A 23,089-nucleotide genomic window follows, 5' to 3' on the forward strand; every position below is an offset into this window, starting at 1 on the left:
AGTAGATTCTCTGCTCACTGGAACATGCAGAAACAACATTGATGTGAAAAGATTGGAAAAAGCCCTATTTTATTAACATTAAAAAATGTTATACAATTATTTTGGTGAATCATATTCACTTTCACAATCATTCCTATGTTTCAAGCAATTTGATGGTCTTATTAAATGTGTAAAAAATGTAATTCTTTGAGTTGACAAACTGTATGGAGAGCAAACTTTTTATAACTTACAAGAGTTATGAGTTCTAGAAAGTAGTGCATTTACTGATCAAGTGCCCTTGTTTAAATGTACTTACTTTATTTGGATCACACCTTTCTCGAAAGAAGAAATAAACTCTAAATTATCAGGAAACAATTCAACTGATTTTAGGGGCCTCCTGGGCTTTCAATGTAAATCGCTGAGATCAAAAGCCAGTTTAATAGCCATTATACCTTGGAGCTTTGGAGATATGAGAGTGGGCAGTTTCTTTGTGGCAAAAGAGAGTCATCCCCAGAAACTATTAATATTCTTTGGTCAAAGAAGACTGCCATCAAAGTGGGCTGTAAAGCAAAGCTATTGCTGTTATATCTATCTGCAAATGAAAGGCAACTCTAAAAGAGAAGCAGCCCCAAGGTCCCACCGAGACTTGAACTCGGATCGCTGGATTCAGAGTCCAGAGTGCTAACCATTACACCATGGAACCCACATATTCAGTAGCCTGATGCACTTCATTCTGGAAAAACAGAGCACATCAGAGAAAATATGTAATATTCCTATATCATTAGACTCCAGAGGAAGAATTTGATCCAAATGAGACATGAAGCCAATACTTTGCGATTGCACAGCATCCAACAGCAACAGTGCTGCTTCGATATAATATCAGTAAACGGTTACTATAGGTCAGTAAAAACCTTGACTGTGCCCTATATTCTCATTGCCCTTATGAAGCTCTGCTCAACAAGGGTTCCATGGTGTAATGGTTAGCACTTTGGACTTTGAATCCAGCGATCCGAGTTCAAGTCTCGGTGGAACCTCTCTCTTGCTCTAACACACTTTGTCTCCTTGTTGTCTTAAATTATAGGCCAAAGATAGTAATATTCATAAGGTTAGTGGTGTAGGGTATTCATTTTCGCTCTCACTCTCTGGCATAACTTTTCATAAAAATCCACTTTTGTGCCTAGCACCTTAACCTTTATGCATTTTTTTTAAATGTATGAACAGTGAGGTCATTCTGAGTCGATGGGCAGATCTGCATCGGAAACATACATAAAAGATTTGAAATTTTCAAACTTAACTCAATGTTAAGAAACATGCTCAATCTGTGACCCAATGGATTCTCTTTTTACTTGAAGATGCAGCAACAACATTAATAATACCATTTTGGGAAAAGCAGCTCTATTGTATCGCCATTCTCTTTCAAAATTGTTAAAGGGTTAATCCTATGAAAAGCGACCACATTCAGAATCAATGATATTAATCAAGCGTCTTAACAGTTTAATGTTTGTAAAATGAAGGTATCAGTTTGAGATGAAAAATAGAACGAAGAACACACTTTTCTTAATTCACAAAAGGCCTGAGGTGTATAAATACTGTTTGTACCGACCAAGGGCCCATTCGTGAATGTACTTACTTTAGTTGGATCATACCTTTCTTCAAAGAAGACATCCACAATAAACGATAAGGGAAAGGTTCGACTGATGGTAAACTCTTACAGAGATTTGAATGCAAATTATTGGATTCAACCTCCAGGGTGCTACCATTACACCATGGGTCTTTCACACCACAGAAAGTGGTGGGTTTCATTGTGGCTAAAGAGCGTCATCCATGGAAAATCTTTCTTTTTTCAAATGCACCCAGGGAATAATGCTATGAAAGTGGGCGACACATCAGCGTCATTGCTATTAAAACAAGACACTGAGAGGAAAACAAACACAGTAATTCCCAAGGTCCCACCGAGATTTGAACTCGGATCGCTGGATTCAGAGTCCAGAGTGCTAACCATTGCAGCAAAAAAAGAGCCTTTTAGAGAATGTATGCAATATTCTTTTATCTTATGCCTCCAGAGGAAGAATCCTATCCAAATGAGCTGTAAAGCAAAGAGTTTGCTATTGCGCAACAACCAACTAAACAGTTCCGCATTTGCATAATATCCGTGGGCTAGGAATATGAGTTTGTTAAAATGATGCATGAGATCTCGATTCTCATTTCTGTTACAACTCTGTCAGGTTGCACCAGCAAGGGGCCCATGGTGTAATGGTTAGCAAAGAACATTACTGAAGGGCCCCTCGGCCAGCCAGAAAGCCAAAATGGAGAGAACGGGCATGAACTGGTTGTGAATGAGCTTCAAAATGCGTTCACAGGTAATTGAACTGGTGATCTCCTCAGTTTATACACCTGGAACTCCTGTCAATAGCAACAGTCGGCAGCTGGGTTGCCAGACATTTCGTCGAAAAAAATTTGTCGACAGGACAATTGGTCGAAACCATTTGGTTGAAAACCAAATGGTCGAATTGCTTTGTTTTTTATTTTCACATTTTTTTTTGTGGGGGGGTTTGGGGGGGTCCCCCCAACCCCCTTTTTTTCTAAAAACCCCTTTTTTCCCTAAACTACAACCTAAAAAATATATATATATATAAATAAAAAAATCGACCATTTGGCTTTCGACCAAATTACGTCGACCAAATGTCTTTCGACGAAATGTCTTTCGACGAAATGTCCGGACAGCGGCAGCTGGTCTGTGTCAGTAATGGCAATTTGATTTTGCCATTTTCACAACTCCCTAATAAATGAACAAAATGTTCCATTTGTAGGCACAGTTACATGCTATGGTATGTATACCATGCTTAATAACCACCATAGGAGGCTCAGAGCACCATCCGCATTCTTACGTACAAAACATGTAAGGAAATAATCAGATCTTTTGCTCTGCAGGAGTCAGGCTTCTTTAAAGCCTGACAAAGTGGCAGAGTGCCATTGTAAACTGAGGCATGATGAAACCATGCCCAAGAACCCAGGCAGGTTAAACCCTTCCACTCATGCCCCTAGGCCACGAACAGCCACGAACGGCCAGGTTCTATAGACAGGGCAGCTGGCATGGATTATGGACACTTTTAACATAGGGTGGTTTTTCAACCTTATCTCCTCTGGGAGCAAAGCGCTGGACAGGGTTTCCTGTACGTTTTTGAGGTTCGCAGGGATCTATGTGTGGATGTTTCTTGGTGTGAAAAGCATGACACCTTTTGGGGTGACACCAGGCTCTTCTGGGAGTTAATTTGCATAATCTCTACTTTCTATTTTATGTGACATGGGCTGCAGTTACATTGTTCTGTTAATAGAGGGCAACACACAGGTCATAGTTCCAAACAGGGGTGCACAGTCTGCTTGCTGGCTTACATTTACAGTTCTATTTGGGATTCACCGCCTTTTCATAAACTGAGTACTCTTCCGGAGTATTTCTAACTTATGTAGGTGTTTTGGGGGTGTTACGTGCCTTTGTATGACTGCTGCAAACCACTTGATATTAGACATTGATTGGAAACGACATAAAAAATCCTGACACATATTGTAAGCGGACATAAAATGACCTATATTAGCTAATATAAGTAAACAGACATCACTCCCCCCTCCCCACAAAAAGGGATGTATGCGTACACAAAAAATAAAAATGAAAAACAAGCAACTACTGCAGTTAAAATCTAAAAATGTAAATTCAGTTACATGATCATGACTCGGAAGGGGAAGTTAAAAAGTAAAAAAACACACGGTAGGAGAGAGGTTAGCTTTACATGCCATGAGGGAGGAAGAGGTCTTCCAAGCACTGTTGTGTATGTTGGTCAATCCCTCTGAAACGCAAAAGGGATGTGCACATAGAAATCAAAGCAGAGTCATCCAGAGAGACTATTTAATTCTTTTTTTTTCAAATTCTCAAAAGGAAGCTGCTATCAAATTGAACTATTCATCACAGCCACTGCTAGGAAATCTATGTGCATAAAATGACAATACACCCAAAGGAAAACAAAATATAGCTATAACATGTCAGATTACTAAATTCAGAGTCCAGCCAACTAACCATTAGACCATGGAACCTAAATACTTCCGCAAATGCTGAACTTCATTATGCCAAAACAGAGGCAGTCAGAAACAATATTTAATATTGCTTAATCATATGCCTCAAGAGGAAGAATTTGATCTACATGCTCTATAAAGCACAGAGATTGCTATAGCACAACGTCAATCGACAACATCGCTGTGTTTGTATGATATCAGTCAATTGGGACTATGAATCTGTAAAAATTGTAAATGTGCTCTATATTGCCATTTCTGATTCATCGCTCTCAGGTGCATCTTGCAAGGGTTCCATGGTGTAATGGTTAGCACTTTGGACTTTGAATCCAACGATCCGAGTTCTAGTCTCGGTGGGACCGTTATCTTGCTCTTACACTCCATTTTCTAATTTCTCAAATTACAATTCAACAGAGTTAATATTCAGAAGTTCAGTCGACTCTCTCTGCACGACATTACATTTAAATGCACTTTGGTGCCTGATACCAATACAGTGATGCAACTACATATTGTTAATGTACAATCCCTAAGGTCAATCAGAGTGGGCACCCAGATATCTCTCAGAAACATTTTCCACAGATGAATAATGTCCAACCTTAACTCTATGAAAAGAAAAATGTACACACTATGTGCAGTAGATTCTCTGCTCACTGGAACATGCAGAAACAACATTGATGTGAAAAGATTGGAAAAAGCCCTATTTTATTAACATTAAAAAATGTTATACAATTATTTTGGTGAATCATATTCACTTTCACAATCATTCCTATGTTTCAAGCAATTTGATGGTCTTATTAAATGTGTAAAAAATGTAATTCTTTGAGTTGACAAACTGTATGGAGAGCAAACTTTTTATAACTTACAAGAGTTATGAGTTCTAGAAAGTAGTGCATTTACTGATCAAGTGCCCTTGTTTAAATGTACTTACTTTATTTGGATCACACATTTCTCGAAAGAAGAAATAAACTCTAAATTATCAGGAAACAATTCAACTGATTTTCGGGGCCTCCTGGGCTTTCAATGTAAATCGCTGAGATCAAAAGCCAGTTTAATAGCCATTATACCTTGGAGCTTTGGAGATATGAGAGTGGGCAGTTTCTTTGTGGCAAAAGAGAGTCATCCCCAGAAACTATTAATATTCTTTGGTCAAAGAAGACTGCCATCAAAGTGGGCTGTAAAGCAAAGCTATTGCTGTTATATCTATCTGCAAATGAAAGGCAACTCTAAAAGAGAAGCAGCCCCAAGGTCCCACCGAGACTTGAACTCGGATTGCTGGATTCAGAGTCCAGAGTGCTAACCATTACACCATGGAACCCACATATTCAGTAGCCTGATGCACTTCATTCTGGAAAAACAGAGCACATCAGAGAAAATATGTAATATTCCTATATCATTAGACTCCAGAGGAAGAATTTGATCCAAATGAGACATGAAGCCAATACTTTGCGATTGCACAGCATCCAACAGCAACAGTGCTGCTTCGATATAATATCAGTAAACGGTTACTATAGGTCAGTAAAAACCTTGACTGTGCCCTATATTCTCATTGCCCTTATGAAGCTCTGCTCAACAAGGGTTCCATGGTGTAATGGTTAGCACTTTGGACTTTGAATCCAGCGATCCGAGTTCAAGTCTCGGTGGAACCTCTCTCTTGCTCTAACACACTTTGTCTCCTTGTTGTCTTAAATTATAGGCCAAAGATAGTAATATTCATAAGGTTAGTGGTGTAGGGTATTCATTTTCGCTCTCACTCTCTGGCATAACTTTTCATAAAAATCCACTTTTGTGCCTAGCACCTTAACCTTTATGCATTTTTTTTAAATGTATGAACAGTGAGGTCATTCTGAGTCGATGGGCAGATCTGCATCGGAAACATACATAAAAGATTTGAAATTTTCAAACTTAACTCAATGTTAAGAAACATGCTCAATCTGTGACCCAATGGATTCTCTTTTTACTTGAAGATGCAGCAACAACATTAATAATACCATTTTGGGAAAAGCAGCTCTATTGTATCGCCATTCTCTTTCAAAATTGTTAAAGGGTTAATCCTATGAAAAGCGACCACATTCAGAATCAATGATATTAATCAAGCGTCTTAACAGTTTAATGTTTGTAAAATGAAGGTATCAGTTTGAGATGAAAAATAGAACGAAGAACACACTTTTCTTAATTCACAAAAGGCCTGAGGTGTATAAATACTGTTTGTACCGACCAAGGGCCCATTCGTGAATGTACTTACTTTAGTTGGATCATACCTTTCTTCAAAGAAGACATCCACAATAAACGATAAGGGAAAGGTTCGACTGATGGTAAACTCTTACAGAGATTTGAATGCAAATTATTGGATTCAACCTCCAGGGTGCTACCATTACACCATGGGTCTTTCACACCACAGAAAGTGGTGGGTTTCATTGTGGCTAAAGAGCGTCATCCATGGAAAATCTTTCTTTTTTCAAATGCACCCAGGGAATAATGCTATGAAAGTGGGCGACACATCAGCGTCATTGCTATTAAAACAAGACACTGAGAGGAAAACAAACACAGTAATTCCCAAGGTCCCACCGAGATTTGAACTCGGATCGCTGGATTCAGAGTCCAGAGTGCTAACCATTACACCATGGAACCTACATACTTAGTGACATGATGAACGTCATTGCAGCAAAAAAAGAGCCTTTTAGAGAATGTATGCAATATTCTTTTATCTTATGCCTCCAGAGGAAGAATCCTATCCAAATGAGCTGTAAAGCAAAGAGTTTGCTATTGCGCAACAACCAACTAAACAGTTCCACATTTGCATAATATCCATGGGCTAGGAATATGAGTTTGTTAAAATGATGCATGAGATCTCGATTCTCATTTCTGTTACAACTCTGTCAGGTTGCACCAGCAAGGGGCCCATGGTGTAATGGTTAGCAAAGAACATTACTGAAGGGCCCCTCGGCCAGCCAGAAAGCCAAAATGGAGAGAACGGGCATGAACTGGTTGTGAATGAGCTTCAAAATGCGTTCACAGGTAATTGAACTGGTGATCTCCTCAGTTTATACACCTGGAACTCCTGTCAATAGCAACAGTCGGCAGCTGGGTTGCCAGACATTTCGTCGAAAAAAATTTGTCGACAGGACAATTGGTCGAAACCATTTGGTCGAAAACCAAATGGTCGAATTGCTTTGTTTTTTATTTTCACATTTTTTTTTGTGGGGGGGTTTGGGGGGGTCCCCCCAACCCCCTTTTTTTCTAAAAACCCCTTTTTTTCCCTAAACTACAACCTAAAAAATATATATATATATAGATAAAAAAATCGACCATTTGGCTTTCGACCAAATTACGTCGACCAAATGTCTTTCGACCAAATGTCTTTCGACGAAATGTCCGGACAGCGGCAGCTGGTCTGTGTCAGTAATGGCAATTTGATTTTGCCATTTTCACAACTCCCTAATAAATGAACAAAATGTTCCATTTGTAGGCACAGTTACATGCTATGGTATGTATACCATGCTTAATAACCACCATAGGAGGCTCAGAGCACCATCCGCATTCTTACGTACAAAACATGTAAGGAAATAATCAGATCTTTTGCTCTGCAGGAGTCAGGCTTCTTTAAAGCCTGACAAAGTGGCAGAGTGCCATTGTAAACTGAGGCATGATGAAACCATGCCCAAGAACCCAGGCAGGTTAAACCCTTCCACTCATGCCCCTAGGCCACGAACGGCCAGGTTCTATAGACAGGGCAGCTGGCATGGATTATGGACACTTTTAACATAGGGTGGTTTTTCAACCTTATCTCCTCTGGGAGCAAAGCGCTGGACAGGGTTTCCTGTACGTTTTTGAGGTTCGCAGGGATCTATGTGTGGATGTTTCTTGGTGTGAAAAGCATGACACCTTTTGGGGTGACACCAGGCTCTTCTGGGAGTTAATTTGCATAATCTCTACTTTCTATTTTATGTGACATGGGCTGCAGTTACATTGTTCTGTTAATAGAGGGCAACACACAGGTCATAGTTCCAAACAGGGGTGCACAGTCTGCTTGCTAGCTTACATTTACAGTTCTATTTGGGATTCACCGCCTTTTCATAAACTGAGTACTCTTCCGGAGTATTTCTAACTTATGTAGGTGTTTTGGGGGTGTTACGTGCCTTTGTATGACTGCTGCAAACCACTTGATATTAGACATTGATTGGAAACGACATAAAAAATCCTGACACATATTGTAAGCGGACATAAAATGACCTATATTAGCTAATATAAGTAAACAGACATCACTCCCCCCTCCCCACAAAAAGGGATGTATGCGTACACAAAAAATAAAAATGAAAAACAAGCAACTACTGCAGTTAAAATCTAAAAATGTAAATTCAGTTACATGATCATGACTCGGAAGGGGAAGTTAAAAAGTAAAAAAACACACGGTAGGAGAGAGGTTAGCTTTACATGCCATGAGGGAGGAAGAGGTCTTCCAAGCACTGTTGTGTATGTTGGTCAATCCCTCTGAAACGCAAAAGGGATGTGCACATAGAAATCAAAGCAGAGTCATCCAGAGAGACTATTTAATTCTTTTTTTTTCAAATTCTCAAAAGGAAGCTGCTATCAAATTGAACTATTCATCACAGCCACTGCTAGGAAATCTATGTGCATAAAATGACAATACACCCAAAGGAAAACAAAATATAGCTATAACATGTCAGATTACTAAATTCAGAGTCCAGCCAACTAACCATTAGACCATGGAACCTAAATACTTCCGCAAATGCTGACCTTCATTATGCCAAAACAGAGGCAGTCAGAAACAATATTTAATATTGCTTAATCATATGCCTCAAGAGGAAGAATTTGATCTACATGCTCTATAAAGCACAGAGATTGCTATAGCACAACGTCAATCGACAACATCGCTGTGTTTGTATGATATCAGTCAATTGGGACTATGAATCTGTAAAAATTGTAAATGTGCTCTATATTGCCATTTCTGATTCATCGCTCTCAGGTGCATCTTGCAAGGGTTCCATGGTGTAATGGTTAGCACTTTGGACTTTGAATCCAACGATCCGAGTTCAAGTCTCGGTGGGACCGTTATCTTGCTCTTACACTCCATTTTCTAATTTCTCAAATTACAATTCAACAGAGTTAATATTCAGAAGTTCAGTCGACTCTCTCTGCACGACATTACATTTAAATGCACTTTGGTGCCTGATACCAATACAGTGATGCAACTACATATCGTTAATGTACAATCCCTAAGGTCAATCAGAGTGGGCACCCAGATATCTCTCAGAAACATTTTCCACAGATGAATAATGTCCAACCTTAACTCTATGAAAAGAAAAATGTACACACTATGTGCAGTAGATTCTCTGCTCACTGGAACATGCAGAAACAACATTGATGTGAAAAGATTGGAAAAAGCCCTATTTTATTAACATTAAAAAATGTTATACAATTATTTTGGTGAATCATATTCACTTTCACAATCATTCCTATGTTTCAAGCAATTTGATGGTCTTATTAAATGTGTAAAAAATTTAATTCTTTGAGTTGACAAACTGTATGGAGAGCAAACTTTTTATAACTTACAAGAGTTATGAGTTCTAGAAAGTAGTGCATTTACTGATCAAGTGCCCTTGTTTAAATGTACTTACTTTATTTGGATCACACCTTTCTCGAAAGAAGAAATAAACTCTAAATTATCAGGAAACAATTCAACTGATTTTAGGGGCCTCCTGGGCTTTCAATGTAAATCGCTGAGATCAAAAGCCAGTTTAATAGCCATTATACCTTGGAGCTTTGGAGATATGAGAGTGGGCAGTTTCTTTGTGGCAAAAGAGAGTCATCCCCAGAAACTATTAATATTCTTTGGTCAAAGAAGACTGCCATCAAAGTGGGCTGTAAAGCAAAGCTATTGCTGTTATATCTATCTGCAAATGAAAGGCAACTCTAAAAGAGAAGCAGCCCCAAGGTCCCACCGAGACTTGAACTCGGATCGCTGGATTCAGAGTCCAGAGTGCTAACCATTACACCATGGAACCCACATATTCAATAGTCTGATGCACTTCATTCTGGAAAAACAGAGCACATCAGAGAAAATATGTAATATTCCTATATCATTAGACTCCAGAGGAAGAATTTGATCCAAATGAGACATGAAGCCAATACTTTGCGATTGCACAGCATCCAACAGCAACAGTGCTGCTTCGATATAATATCAGTAAACGGTTACTATAGGTCAGTAAAAACCTTGACTGTGCCCTATATTCTCATTGCCCTTATGAAGCTCTGCTCAACAAGGGTTCCATGGTGTAATGGTTAGCACTTTGGACTTTGAATCCAGCGATCCGAGTTCAAGTCTCGGTGGAACCTCTCTCTTGCTCTAACACACTTTGTCTCCTTGTTGTCTTAAATTATAGGCCAAAGATAGTAATATTCATAAGGTTAGTGGTGTAGGGTATTCATTTTCGCTCTCACTCTCTGGCATAACTTTTCATAAAAATCCACTTTTGTGCCTAGCACCTTAACCTTTATGCATTTTTTTTAAATGTATGAACAGTGAGGTCATTCTGAGTCGATGGGCAGATCTGCATCGGAAACATACATAAAAGATTTGAAATTTTCAAACTTAACTCAATGTTAAGAAACATGCTCAATCTGTGACCCAATGGATTCTCTTTTTACTTGAAGATGCAGCAACAACATTAATAATACCATTTTGGGAAAAGCAGCTCTATTGTATCGCCATTCTCTTTCAAAATTGTTAAAGGGTTAATCCTATGAAAAGCGACCACATTCAGAATCAATGATATTAATCAAGCGTCTTAACAGTTTAATGTTTGTAAAATGAAGGTATCAGTTTGAGATGAAAAATAGAACGAAGAACACACTTTTCTTAATTCACAAAAGGCCTGAGGTGTATAAATACTGTTTGTACCGATCAAGGGCCCATTCGTGAATGTACTTACTTTAGTTGGATCATACCTTTCTTCAAAGAAGACATCCACAATAAACGATAAGGGAAAGGTTCGACTGATGGTAAACTCTTACAGAGATTTGAATGCAAATTATTGGATTCAACCTCCAGGGTGCTACCATTACACCATGGGTCTTTCACACCACAGAAAGTGGTGGGTTTCATTGTGGCTAAAGAGCGTCATCCATGGAAAATCTTTCTTTTTTCAAATGCACCCAGGGAATAATGCTATGAAAGTGGGAGACACATCAGCGTCATTGCTATTAAAACAAGACACTGAGAGGAAAACAAAAACAGTAATTCCCAAGGTCCCACCGAGATTTGAACTCGGATCGCTGGATTCAGAGTCCAGAGTGCTAACCATTACACCATGGAACCTACATACTTAGTGACATGATGAACGTCATTGCAGCAAAAAAAGAGCCTTTTAGAGAATGTATGCAATATTCATTTATCTTATGCCTCCAGAGGAAGAATCCTATCCAAATGAGCTGTAAAGCAAAGAGTTTGCTATTGCGCAACAACCAACTAAACAGTTCCACATTTGCATAATATCCGTGGGCTAGGAATATGAGTTTGTTAAAATGATGCATGAGATCTCGATTCTCATTTCTGTTACAACTCTGTCAGGTTGCACCAGCAAGGGGCCCATGGTGTAATGGTTAGCAAAGAACATTACTGAAGGGCCCCTCGGCCAGCCAGAAAGCCAAAATGGAGAGAACGGGCATGAACTGGTTGTGAATGAGCTTCAAAATGCGTTCACAGGTAATTGAACTGGTGATCTCCTCAGTTTATACACCTGGAACTCCTGTCAATAGCAACAGTCGGCAGCTGGGTTGCCAGACATTTCGTCGAAAAAAATTTGTCGACAGGACAATTGGTCGAAACCATTTGGTCGAAAACCAAATGGTCGAATTGCTTTGTTTGTTATTTTCACATTTTTTTTTGTGGGGGGGTTTGGGGGGGTCCCCCCAACCCCCTTTTTTTCTAAAAACCCCTTTTTTTCCCTAAACTACAACCTAAAAAATATATATATATATAAATAAAAAAATCGACCATTTGGCTTTCGACCAAATTACGTCGACCAAATGTCTTTCGACGAAATGTCTTTCGACGAAATGTCCGGACAGCGGCAGCTGGTCTGTGTCAGTAATGGCAATTTGATTTTGCCATTTTCACAACTCCCTAATAAATGAACAAAATGTTCCATTTGTAGGCACAGTTACATGCTATGGTATGTATACCATGCTTAATAACCACCATAGGAGGCTCAGAGCACCATCCGCATTCTTACGTACAAAACATGTAAGGAAATAATCAGATCTTTTGCTCTGCAGGAGTCAGGCTTCTTTAAAGCCTGACAAAGTGGCAGAGTGCCATTGTAAACTGAGGCATGATGAAACCATGCCCAAGAACCCAGGCAGGTTAAACCCTTCCACTCATGCCCCTAGGCCTATAGACAGGGCAGCTGGCATGGATTATGGACACTTTTAACATAGGGTGGTTTTTCAACCTCATCTCCTCTGGGAGCAAAGCGCTGGACAGGGTTTCCTGTACGTTTTTGAGGTTCGCAGGGATCTATGTGTGGATGTTTCTTGGTGTGAAAAGCATGACACCTTTTGGGGTGACACCAGGCTCTTCTGGGAGTTAATTTGCATAATCTCTACTTTCTATTTTATGTGACATGGGCTGCAGTTACATTGTTCTGTTAATAGAGGGCAACACACAGGTCATAGTTCCAAACAGGGGTGCACAGTCTGCTTGCTAGCTTACATTTACAGTTCTATTTGGGATTCACCGCCTTTTCATAAACTGAGTACTCTTCCGGAGTATTTCTAACTTATGTAGGTGTTTTGGGGGTGTTACGTGCCTTTGTATGACTGCTGCAAACCACTTGATATTAGACATTGATTGGAAACGACATAAAAAATCCTGACACATATTGTAAGCGGACATAAAATGACCTATATTAGCTAATATAAGTAAACAGACATCACTCCCCCCTCCCCACAAAAAGGGATGTATGCGTACACAAAAAATAAAAATGAAAAACAAGCAACTACTGCAGTTAAAATCTAAAAATGTAAATTCAGTTACATGATCATGACTCGGAAGGGGAAGTTAAAAAGTAAAAAAACACACGGTAGGAGAGAGGTTAGCTTTACATGCCATGAGGGAGGAAGAGGTCTTCCAAGCACTGTTGTGTATGTTGGTCAATCCCTCTGAAACGCAAAAGGGATGTGCACATAGAAATCAAAGCAGAGTCATCCAGAGAGACTATTTAATTCTTTTTTTTTCAAATTCTCAAAAGGAAGCTGCTATCAAATTGAACTATTCATCACAGCCACTGCTAGGAAATCTATGTGCATAAAATGACAATACACCCAAAGGAAAACAAAATATAGCTATAACATGTCAGATTACTAAATTCAGAGTCCAGCCTACTAACCATTAGACCATGGAACCTAAATACTTCCGCAAATGCTGAACTTCATTATGCCAAAACAGAGGCAGTCAGAAACAATATTTAATATTGCTTAATCATATGCCTCAAGAGGAAGAATTTGATCTACATGCTCTATAAAGCACAGAGATTGCTATAGCACAACGTCAATCGACAACATCGCTGTGTTTGTATGATATCAGTCAATTGGGACTATGAATCTGTAAAAATTGTAAATGTGCTCTATATTTCCATTTCTGATTCAACGCTCTCAGGTGCATCTTGCAAGGGTTCCATGGTGTAATGGTTAGCACTTTGGACTTTGAATCCAACGATCCGAGTTCAAGTCTCGGTGGGACCGTTATCTTGCTCTTACACTCCATTTTCTAATTTCTCAAATTACAATTCAACAGAGTTAATATTCAGAAGTTCAGTCGACTCTCTCTGCACGACATTACATTTAAATGCACTTTGGTGCCTGATACCAATACAGTGATGCAACTACATATCGTTAATGTACAATCCCTAAGGTCAATCAGAGTGGGCACCCAGATATCTCTCAGAAACATTTTCCACAGATGAATAATGTCCAACCTTAACTCTATGAAAAGAAAAATGTACACACTATGTGCAGTAGATTCTCTGCTCACTGGAACATGCAGAAACAACATTGATGTGAAAAGATTGGAAAAAGCCCTATTTTATTAACATTAAAAAATGTTATACAATTATTTTGGTGAATCATATTCACTTTCACAATCATTCCTATGTTTCAAGCAATTTGATGGTCTTATTAAATGTGTAAAAAATGTAATTCTTTGAGTTGACAAACTGTATGGAGAGCAAACTTTTTATAACTTACAAGAGTTATGAGTTCTAGAAAGTAGTGCATTTACTGATCAAGTGCCCTTGTTTAAATGTACTTACTTTATTTGGATCACACCTTTCTCGAAAGAAGAAATAAACTCTAAATTATCAGGAAACAATTCAACTGATTTTAGGGGCCTCCTGGGCTTTCAATGCAAATCGCTGAGATCAAAAGCCAGTTTAATAGCCATTATACCTTGGAGCTTTGGAGATATGAGAGTGGGCAGTTTCTTTGTGGCAAAAGAGAGTCATCCCCAGAAACTATTAATATTCTTTGGTCAAAGAAGACTGCCATCAAAGTGGGCTGTAAAGCAAAGCTATTGCTGTTATATCTATCTGCAAATGAAAGGCAACTCTAAAAGAGAAGCAGCCCCAAGGTCCCACCGAGACTTGAACTCGGATCGCTGGATTCAGAGTCCAGAGTGCTAACCATTACACCATGGAACCCACATATTCAGTAGCATGATGCACTTCATTCTGGAAAAACAGAGCACATCAGAGAAAATATGTAATATTCCTATATCATTAGACTCCAGAGGAAGAATTTGATCCAAATGAGACATGAAGCCAATACTTTGCGATTGCAAAGCATCCAACAGCAACAGTGCTGCTTCGATATAATATCAGTAAACGGTTACTATAGGTCAGTAAAAATCTTGACTGTGCCCTATATTCTCATTGCCCTTATGAAGCTCTGCTCAACAAGGGTTCCATGGTGTAATGGTTAGCACTTTGGACTTTGAATCCAGCGATCCGAGTTCAAGTCTCGGTGGAACCTCTCTCTTGCTCTAACACACTTTGTCTCCTTGTTGTCTTAAATTATAGGCCAAAGATAGTAATATTCATAAGGTTAGTGGTGTAGGGTATTCATTTTCGCTCTCACTCTCTGGCATAACTTTTCATAAAAATCCACTTTTGTGCCTAGCACCTTAACCTTTATGCATTTTTTTTAAATGTATGAACAGTGAGGTCATTCTGAGTCGATGGGCAGATCTGCATCGGAAACATACATAAAAGATTTGAAATTTTCAAACTTAACTCAATGTTAAGAAACATGCTCAATCTGTGACCCAATGGATTCTCTTTTTACTTGAAGATGCAGCAACAACATTAATAATACCATTTTGGGAAAAGCAGCTCTATTGTATCGTCATTCTCTTTCAAAATTGTTAAAGGGTTAATCCTATGAAAAGCGACCACATTCAGAATCAATGATATTAATCAAGCGTCTTAACAGTCTTTACATGTTTGTAAAATGAAGGTATCAGTTTGAGATGAAAAATAGAACGAAGAACACACTTTTCTTAATTCACAAAAGGCCTGAGGTGTATAAATACTGTTTGTACCGACCAAGGGCCCATTCGTGAATGTACTTACTTTAGTTGGATCATACCTTTCTTCAAAGAAGACATCCACAATAAACGATAAGGGAAAGGTTCGACTGATGGTAAACTCTTACAGAGATTTGAATGCAAATTATTGGATTCAACCTCCAGGGTGCTACCATTACACCATAGGTCTTTCACACCACAGAAAGTGGTGGGTTTCATTGTGGCTAAAGAGCGTCATCCATGGAAAATCTTTCTTTTTTCAAATGCACCCAGGGAATAATGCTATGAAAGTGGGCTACACAGCAGCGTCATTGCTATTAAAACAAGACACTGAGAGGAAAACAAACACAGTAATTCCCAAGGTCCCACCGAGATTTGAACTCGGATCGCTGGATTCAGAGTCCAGAGTGCTAACCATTACACCATGGAACCTACATACTTAGTGACATGATGAACGTCATTGCAGCAAAAAAAGAGCCTTTTAGAGAATGTATGCAATATTCTTTTATCTTATGCCTCCAGAGGAAGAATCCTATCCAAATGAGCTGTAAAGCAAAGAGTTTGCTATTGCGCAACAACCAACTAAACAGTTCCACATTTGCATAATATCCGTGGGCTAGGAATATGAGTTTGTTAAAATGATGCATGAGATCTCGATTCTCATTTCTGTTACAACTCTGTCAGGTTGCACCAGCAAGGGGCCCATGGTGTAATGGTTAGCAAAGAACATTACTGAAGGGCCCCTCGGCCAGCCAGAAAGCCAAAATGGAGAGAACGGGCATGAACTGGTTGTGAATGAGCTTCAAAATGCGTTCACAGGTAATTGAACTGGTGATCTCCTCAGTTTATACACCTGGAACTCCTGTCAATAGCAACAGTCGGCAGCTGGGTTGCCAGACATTTCGTCGAAAAAAATTTGTCGACAGGACAATTGGTCGAAACCATTTGGTCGAAAACCAAATGGTCGAATTGCTTTGTTTTTTATTTTCACATTTTTTTTTGGGGGGGGTTTGGGGGGGTCCCCCCAACCCCCTTTTTTTCTAAAAAACCCTTTTTTTCCCTAAACTACAACCTAAAAAATAGATATATAAATAAATTAAAAAATCGACCATTTGGCTTTCGACCAAATTACGTCGACCAAATGTCTTTCGACGAAATGTCTTTCGACGAAATGTCCGGACAGCGGCAGCTGGTCTGTGTCAGTAATGGCAATTTGATTTTGCCATTTTCACAACTCCCTAATAAATGAACAAAATGTTCCATTTGTAGGCACAGTTACATGCTATGGTATGTATACCATGCTTAATAACCACCATAGGAGGCTCAGAGCACCATCCGCATTCTTACGTACAAAACATGTAAGGAAATAATCAGATCTTTTGCTCTGCAGGAGTCAGGCTTCTTTAAAGCCTGACAAAGTGGCAGAGTGCCATTGTAAACTGAGGCATGATGAAACCATGCCCAAGAACCCAGGCAGGTTAAACCCTTCCACTCATGCCCCTAGGCCTATAGACAGGGCAGCTGGCATGGATTATGGACACTTTTAACATAGGGTGGTTTTTCAACCTTATCTCCTCTGGGAGCAAAGCGCTGGACAGGGTTTCCTGTACGTTTTTGAGGTTCGCAGGGATCTATGTGTGGATGTTTCTTGGTGTGAAAAGCATGACACCTTTTGGGGTGACACCAGGCTCTTCTGGGAGTTAATTTGCATAATCTCTACTTTCTATTTTATGTGACATGGGCTGCAGTTACATTGTTCTGTTAATAGAGGGCAACACACAGGTCATAGTTCCAAACAGGGGTGCACAGCTTACATTTACAGTTCTATTTGGGATTCACCGCCTTTTCATAAACTGAGTACTCTTCCGGAGTATTTCTAACTTATGTAGGTGTTTTGGGGGTGTTACGTGCCTTTGTATGACTGCTGCAAACCACTTGATATTAGACATTGATTGGAAACGACATAAAAAATCCTGACACATATTGTAAGCGGACATAAAATGACCTATATTAGCTAATATAAGTAAACAGACATCACTCCCCCCTCCCCACAAAAAGGGATGTATGCGTACACAAAAAATAAAAATGAAAAACAAGCAACTACTGCAGTTAAAATCTAAAAATGTAAATTCAGTTACATGATCATGACTCGGAAGGGGAAGTTAAAAAGTAAAAAAACACACGGTAGGAGAGAGGTTAGCTTTACATGCCATGAGGGAGGAAGAGGTCTTTCAAGCACTGTTGTGTATGTTGGTCAATCCCTCTGAAACGCAAAAGGTATGTGCACATAGAAATCAAAGCAGAGTCATCCAGAGAGACTATTTAATTCTTTTTTTTTCAAATTCTCAAAAGGAAGCTGCTATCAAATTGAACTATTCATCACAGCCACTGCTAGGAAATCTATGTGCATAAAATGACAATACACCCAAAGGAAAACAAAATATAGCTATAACATGTCAGATTACTAAATTCAGAGTCCAGCCTACTAACCATTAGACCATGGAACCTAAATACTTCCGCAAATGCTGAACTTCATTATGCCAAAACAGAGGCAGTCAGAAACAGTATTTAATATTGCTTAATCATATGCCTCAAGAGGAAGAATTTGATCTACATGCTCTATAAAGCACAGAGATTGCTATAGCACAACGTCAATCGACAACATCGCTGTGTTTGTATGATATCAGTCAATTGGGACTATGAATCTGTAAAAATTGTAAATGTGCTCTATATTTCCATTTCTGATTCAACGCTCTCAGGTGCATCTTGCAAGGGTTCCATGGTGTAATGGTTAGCACTTTGGACTTTGAATCCAACGATCCGAGTTCAAGTCTCGGTGGGACCGTTATCTTGCTCTTACACTCCATTTTCTAATTTCTCAAATTACAATTCAACAGAGTTAATATTCAGAAGTTCAGTCGACTCTCTCTGCACGACATTACATTTAAATGCACTTTGGTGCCTGATACCAATACAGTGATGCAACTACATATCGTTAATGTACAATCCCTAAGGTCAATCAGAGTGGGCACCCAGATATCTCTCAGAAACATTTTCCACAGATGAATAATGTCCAACCTTAACTCTATGAAAAGAAAAATGTACACACTATGTGCAGTAGATTCTCTGCTCACTGGAACATGCAGAAACAACATTGATGTGAAAAGATTGGAAAAAGCCCTATTTTATTAACATTAAAAAATGTTATACAATTATTTTGGTGAATCATATTCACTTTCACAATCATTCCTATGTTTCAAGCAATTTGATGGTCTTATTAAATGTGTAAAAAATGTAATTCTTTGAGTTGACAAACTGTATGGAGAGCAAACTTTTTATAACTTACAAGAGTTATGAGTTCTAGAAAGTAGTGCATTTACTGATCAAGTGCCCTTGTTTAAATGTACTTACTTTATTTGGATCACACCTTTCTCGAAAGAAGAAATAAACTCTAAATTATCAGGAAACAATTCAACTGATTTTAGGGGCCTCCTGGGCTTTCAATGCAAATCGCTGAGATCAAAAGCCAGTTTAATAGCCATTATACCTTGGAGCTTTGGAGATATGAGAGTGGGCAGTTTCTTTGTGGCAAAAGAGAGTCATCCCCAGAAACTATTAATATTCTTTGGTCAAAGAAGACTGCCATCAAAGTGGGCTGTAAAGCAAAGCTATTGCTGTTATATCTATCTGCAAATGAAAGGCAACTCTAAAAGAGAAGCAGCCCTAAGGTCCCACCGAGACTTGAACTCGGATCGCTGGATTCAGAGTCCAGAGTGCTAACCATTACACCATGGAACCCACATATTCAGTAGCATGATGCACTTCATTCTGGAAAAACAGAGCACATCAGAGAAAATATGTAATATTCCTATATCATTAGACTCCAGAGGAAGAATTTGATCCAAATGAGACATGAAGCCAATACTTTGCGATTGCACAGCATCCAACAGCAACAGTGCTGCTTCGATATAATATCAGTAAACGGTTACTATAGGTCAGTAAAAATCTTGACTGTGCCCTATATTCTCATTGCCCTTATGAAGCTCTGCTCAACAAGGGTTCCATGGTGTAATGGTTAGCACTTTGGACTTTGAATCCAGCGATCCGAGTTCAAGTCTCGGTGGAACCTCTCTCTTGCTCTAACACACTTTGTCTCCTTGTTGTCTTAAATTATAGGCCAAAGATAGTAATATTCATAAGGTTAGTGGTGTAGGGTATTCATTTTCGCTCTCACTCTCTGGCATAACTTTTCATAAAAATCCACTTTTGTGCCTAGCACCTTAACCTTTATGCATTTTTTTTAAATGTATGAACAGTGAGGTCATTCTGAGTCGATGGGCAGATCTGCATCGGAAACATACATAAAAGATTTGAAATTTTCAAACTTAACTCAATGTTAAGAAACATGCTCAATCTGTGACCCAATGGATTCTCTTTTTACTTGAAGATGCAGCAACAACATTAATAATACCATTTTGGGAAAAGCAGCTCTATTGTATCGTCATTCTCTTTCAAAATTGTTAAAGGGTTAATCCTATGAAAAGCGACCACATTCAGAATCAATGATATTAATCAAGCGTCTTAACAGTCTTTACATGTTTGTAAAATGAAGGTATCAGTTTGAGATGAAAAATAGAACGAAGAACACACTTTTCTTAATTCACAAAAGGCCTGAGGTGTATAAATACTGTTTGTACCGACCAAGGGCCCATTCGTGAATGTACTTACTTTAGTTGGATCATACCTTTCTTCAAAGAAGACATCCACAATAAACGATAAGGGAAAGGTTCGACTGATGGTAAACTCTTACAGAGATTTGAATGCAAATTATTGGATTCAACCTCCAGGGTGCTACCATTACACCATAGGTCTTTCACACCACAGAAAGTGGTGGGTTTCATTGTGGCTAAAGAGCGTCATCCATGGAAAATCTTTCTTTTTTCAAATGCACCCAGGGAATAATGCTATGAAAGTGGGCTACACAGCAGCGTCATTGCTATTAAAACAAGACACTGAGAGGAAAACAAACACAGTAATTCCCAAGGTCCCACCGAGATTTGAACTCGGATCGCTGGATTCAGAGTCCAGAGTGCTAACCATTACACCATGGAACCTACATACTTAGTGACATGATGAACGTCATTGCAGCAAAAAAAGAGCCTTTTAGAGAATGTATGCAATATTCTTTTATCTTATGCCTCCAGAGGAAGAATCCTATCCAAATGAGCTGTAAAGCAAAGAGTTTGCTATTGCGCAACAACCAACTAAACAGTTCCACATTTGCATAATATCCGTGGGCTAGGAATATGAGTTTGTTAAAATGATGCATGAGATCTCGATTCTCATTTCTGTTACAACTCTGTCAGGTTGCACCAGCAAGGGGCCCATGGTGTAATGGTTAGCAAAGAACATTACTGAAGGGCCCCTCGGCCAGCCAGAAAGCCAAAATGGAGAGAACGGGCATGAACTGGTTGTGAATGAGCTTCAAAATGCGTTCACAGGTAATTGAACTGGTGATCTCCTCAGTTTATACACCTGGAACTCCTGTCAATAGCAACAGTCGGCAGCTGGGTTGCCAGACATTTCGTCGAAAAAAATTTGTCGACAGGACAATTGGTCGAAACCATTTGGTCGAAAACCAAATGGTCGAATTGCTTTGTTTTTTATTTTCACATTTTTTTTTGGGGGGGGGTTTGGGGGGGTCCCCCCAACCCCCTTTTTTTCTAAAAAACCCTTTTTTTCCCTAAACTACAACCTAAAAAATAGATATATAAATAAATTAAAAAATCGACCATTTGGCTTTCGACCAAATTACGTCGACCAAATGTCTTTCGACGAAATGTCTTTCGACGAAATGTCCGGACAGCGGCAGCTGGTCTGTGTCAGTAATGGCAATTTGATTTTGCCATTTTCACAACTCCCTAATAAATGAACAAAATGTTCCATTTGTAGGCACAGTTACATGCTATGGTATGTATACCATGCTTAATAACCACCATAGGAGGCTCAGAGCACCATCCGCATTCTTACGTACAAAACATGTAAGGAAATAATCAGATCTTTTGCTCTGCAGGAGTCAGGCTTCTTTAAAGCCTGACAAAGTGGCAGAGTGCCATTGTAAACTGAGGCATGATGAAACCATGCCCAAGAACCCAGGCAGGTTAAACCCTTCCACTCATGCCCCTAGGCCTATAGACAGGGCAGCTGGCATGGATTATGGACACTTTTAACATAGGGTGGTTTTTCAACCTTATCTCCTCTGGGAGCAAAGCGCTGGACAGGGTTTCCTGTACGTTTTTGAGGTTCGCAGGGATCTATGTGTGGATGTTTCTTGGTGTGAAAAGCATGACACCTTTTGGGGTGACACCAGGCTCTTCTGGGAGTTAATTTGCATAATCTCTACTTTCTATTTTATGTGACATGGGCTGCAGTTACATTGTTCTGTTAATAGAGGGCAACACACAGGTCATAGTTCCAAACAGGGGTGCACAGCTTACATTTACAGTTCTATTTGGGATTCACCGCCTTTTCATAAACTGAGTACTCTTCCGGAGTATTTCTAACTTATGTAGGTGTTTTGGGGGTGGTACGTGCCTTTGTATGACTGCTGCAAACCACTTGATATTAGACATTGATTGGAAACGACATAAAAAATCCTGACACATATTGTAAGCGGACATAAAATGACCTATATTAGCTAATATAAGTAAACAGACATCACTCCCCCCTCCCCACAAAAAGGGATGTATGCGTACACAAAAAATAAAAATGAAAAACAAGCAACTACTGCAGTTAAAATCTAAAAATGTAAATTCAGTTACATGATCATGACTCGGAAGGGGAAGTTAAAAAGTAAAAAAACACACGGTAGGAGAGAGGTTAGCTTTACATGCCATGAGGGAGGAAGAGGTCTTTCAAGCACTGTTGTGTATGTTGGTCAATCCCTCTGAAACGCAAAAGGTATGTGCACATAGAAATCAAAGCAGAGTCATCCAGAGAGACTATTTAATTCTTTTTTTTTCAAATTCTCAAAAGGAAGCTGCTATCAAATTGAACTATTCATCACAGCCACTGCTAGGAAATCTATGTGCATAAAATGACAATACACCCAAAGGAAAACAAAATATAGCTATAACATGTCAGATTACTAAATTCAGAGTCCAGCCTACTAACCATTAGACCATGGAACCTAAATACTTCCGCAAATGCTGAACTTCATTATGCCAAAACAGAGGCAGTCAGAAACAGTATTTAATATTGCTTAATCATATGCCTCAAGAGGAAGAATTTGATCTACATGCTCTATAAAGCACAGAGATTGCTATAGCACAACGTCAATCGACAACATCGCTGTGTTTGTATGATATCAGTCAATTGGGACTATGAATCTGTAAAAATTGTAAATGTGCTCTATATTGCCATTTCTGATTCAACGCTCTCAGGTGCATC

General features: G+C 39.1%; 18 non-coding genes across 18 annotated transcripts; 9 read left to right on the top strand and 9 right to left on the bottom strand.

Moving 5' to 3' along the window:
* Window positions 1-610: 610 nt before the first annotated feature.
* On the bottom strand, window positions 611-682 carry TRNAQ-CUG (transfer RNA glutamine (anticodon CUG)). Its single transcript has one exon. It is a non-coding gene; the product is annotated as a tRNA-Gln (tRNA).
* Window positions 683-941: 259 nt separating this feature from the next.
* Window positions 942-1,013, top strand: TRNAQ-UUG (transfer RNA glutamine (anticodon UUG)). Its single transcript has one exon. It is a non-coding gene; the product is annotated as a tRNA-Gln (tRNA).
* A 3,318-nt stretch (window positions 1,014-4,331) lies between these two features.
* Window positions 4,332-4,403, top strand: TRNAQ-UUG (transfer RNA glutamine (anticodon UUG)). The gene has a single exon. It is a non-coding gene; the product is annotated as a tRNA-Gln (tRNA).
* Window positions 4,404-5,284: 881 nt separating this feature from the next.
* On the bottom strand, window positions 5,285-5,356 carry TRNAQ-CUG (transfer RNA glutamine (anticodon CUG)). The gene has a single exon. It is a non-coding gene; the product is annotated as a tRNA-Gln (tRNA).
* Window positions 5,357-5,615: 259 nt separating this feature from the next.
* TRNAQ-UUG (transfer RNA glutamine (anticodon UUG)) lies at window positions 5,616-5,687 on the top strand. The gene has a single exon. It is a non-coding gene; the product is annotated as a tRNA-Gln (tRNA).
* Window positions 5,688-6,597: 910 nt separating this feature from the next.
* Window positions 6,598-6,669, bottom strand: TRNAQ-CUG (transfer RNA glutamine (anticodon CUG)). The gene has a single exon. It is a non-coding gene; the product is annotated as a tRNA-Gln (tRNA).
* Window positions 6,670-9,039: 2,370 nt separating this feature from the next.
* On the top strand, window positions 9,040-9,111 carry TRNAQ-UUG (transfer RNA glutamine (anticodon UUG)). Its single transcript has one exon. It is a non-coding gene; the product is annotated as a tRNA-Gln (tRNA).
* Window positions 9,112-9,992: 881 nt separating this feature from the next.
* On the bottom strand, window positions 9,993-10,064 carry TRNAQ-CUG (transfer RNA glutamine (anticodon CUG)). The gene has a single exon. It is a non-coding gene; the product is annotated as a tRNA-Gln (tRNA).
* A 259-nt stretch (window positions 10,065-10,323) lies between these two features.
* On the top strand, window positions 10,324-10,395 carry TRNAQ-UUG (transfer RNA glutamine (anticodon UUG)). Its single transcript has one exon. It is a non-coding gene; the product is annotated as a tRNA-Gln (tRNA).
* Window positions 10,396-11,305: 910 nt separating this feature from the next.
* Window positions 11,306-11,377, bottom strand: TRNAQ-CUG (transfer RNA glutamine (anticodon CUG)). The gene has a single exon. It is a non-coding gene; the product is annotated as a tRNA-Gln (tRNA).
* A 2,354-nt stretch (window positions 11,378-13,731) lies between these two features.
* On the top strand, window positions 13,732-13,803 carry TRNAQ-UUG (transfer RNA glutamine (anticodon UUG)). The gene has a single exon. It is a non-coding gene; the product is annotated as a tRNA-Gln (tRNA).
* An 881-nt stretch (window positions 13,804-14,684) lies between these two features.
* On the bottom strand, window positions 14,685-14,756 carry TRNAQ-CUG (transfer RNA glutamine (anticodon CUG)). The gene has a single exon. It is a non-coding gene; the product is annotated as a tRNA-Gln (tRNA).
* Window positions 14,757-15,015: 259 nt separating this feature from the next.
* TRNAQ-UUG (transfer RNA glutamine (anticodon UUG)) lies at window positions 15,016-15,087 on the top strand. The gene has a single exon. It is a non-coding gene; the product is annotated as a tRNA-Gln (tRNA).
* A 913-nt stretch (window positions 15,088-16,000) lies between these two features.
* On the bottom strand, window positions 16,001-16,072 carry TRNAQ-CUG (transfer RNA glutamine (anticodon CUG)). The gene has a single exon. It is a non-coding gene; the product is annotated as a tRNA-Gln (tRNA).
* Window positions 16,073-18,413: 2,341 nt separating this feature from the next.
* TRNAQ-UUG (transfer RNA glutamine (anticodon UUG)) lies at window positions 18,414-18,485 on the top strand. The gene has a single exon. It is a non-coding gene; the product is annotated as a tRNA-Gln (tRNA).
* An 881-nt stretch (window positions 18,486-19,366) lies between these two features.
* On the bottom strand, window positions 19,367-19,438 carry TRNAQ-CUG (transfer RNA glutamine (anticodon CUG)). The gene has a single exon. It is a non-coding gene; the product is annotated as a tRNA-Gln (tRNA).
* Window positions 19,439-19,697: 259 nt separating this feature from the next.
* On the top strand, window positions 19,698-19,769 carry TRNAQ-UUG (transfer RNA glutamine (anticodon UUG)). Its single transcript has one exon. It is a non-coding gene; the product is annotated as a tRNA-Gln (tRNA).
* Window positions 19,770-20,682: 913 nt separating this feature from the next.
* TRNAQ-CUG (transfer RNA glutamine (anticodon CUG)) lies at window positions 20,683-20,754 on the bottom strand. Its single transcript has one exon. It is a non-coding gene; the product is annotated as a tRNA-Gln (tRNA).
* Between the last annotated feature and the right edge of the window lie 2,335 nt (window positions 20,755-23,089).

The sequence above is a fragment of the Ambystoma mexicanum genome, chromosome 5p, assembly GCF_040938575.1.
Source record: "Ambystoma mexicanum isolate Mex_15411 chromosome 5p, UKY_AmexF1_1, whole genome shotgun sequence".
Classification (NCBI taxonomy): domain Eukaryota; kingdom Metazoa; phylum Chordata; class Amphibia; order Caudata; family Ambystomatidae; genus Ambystoma; species Ambystoma mexicanum.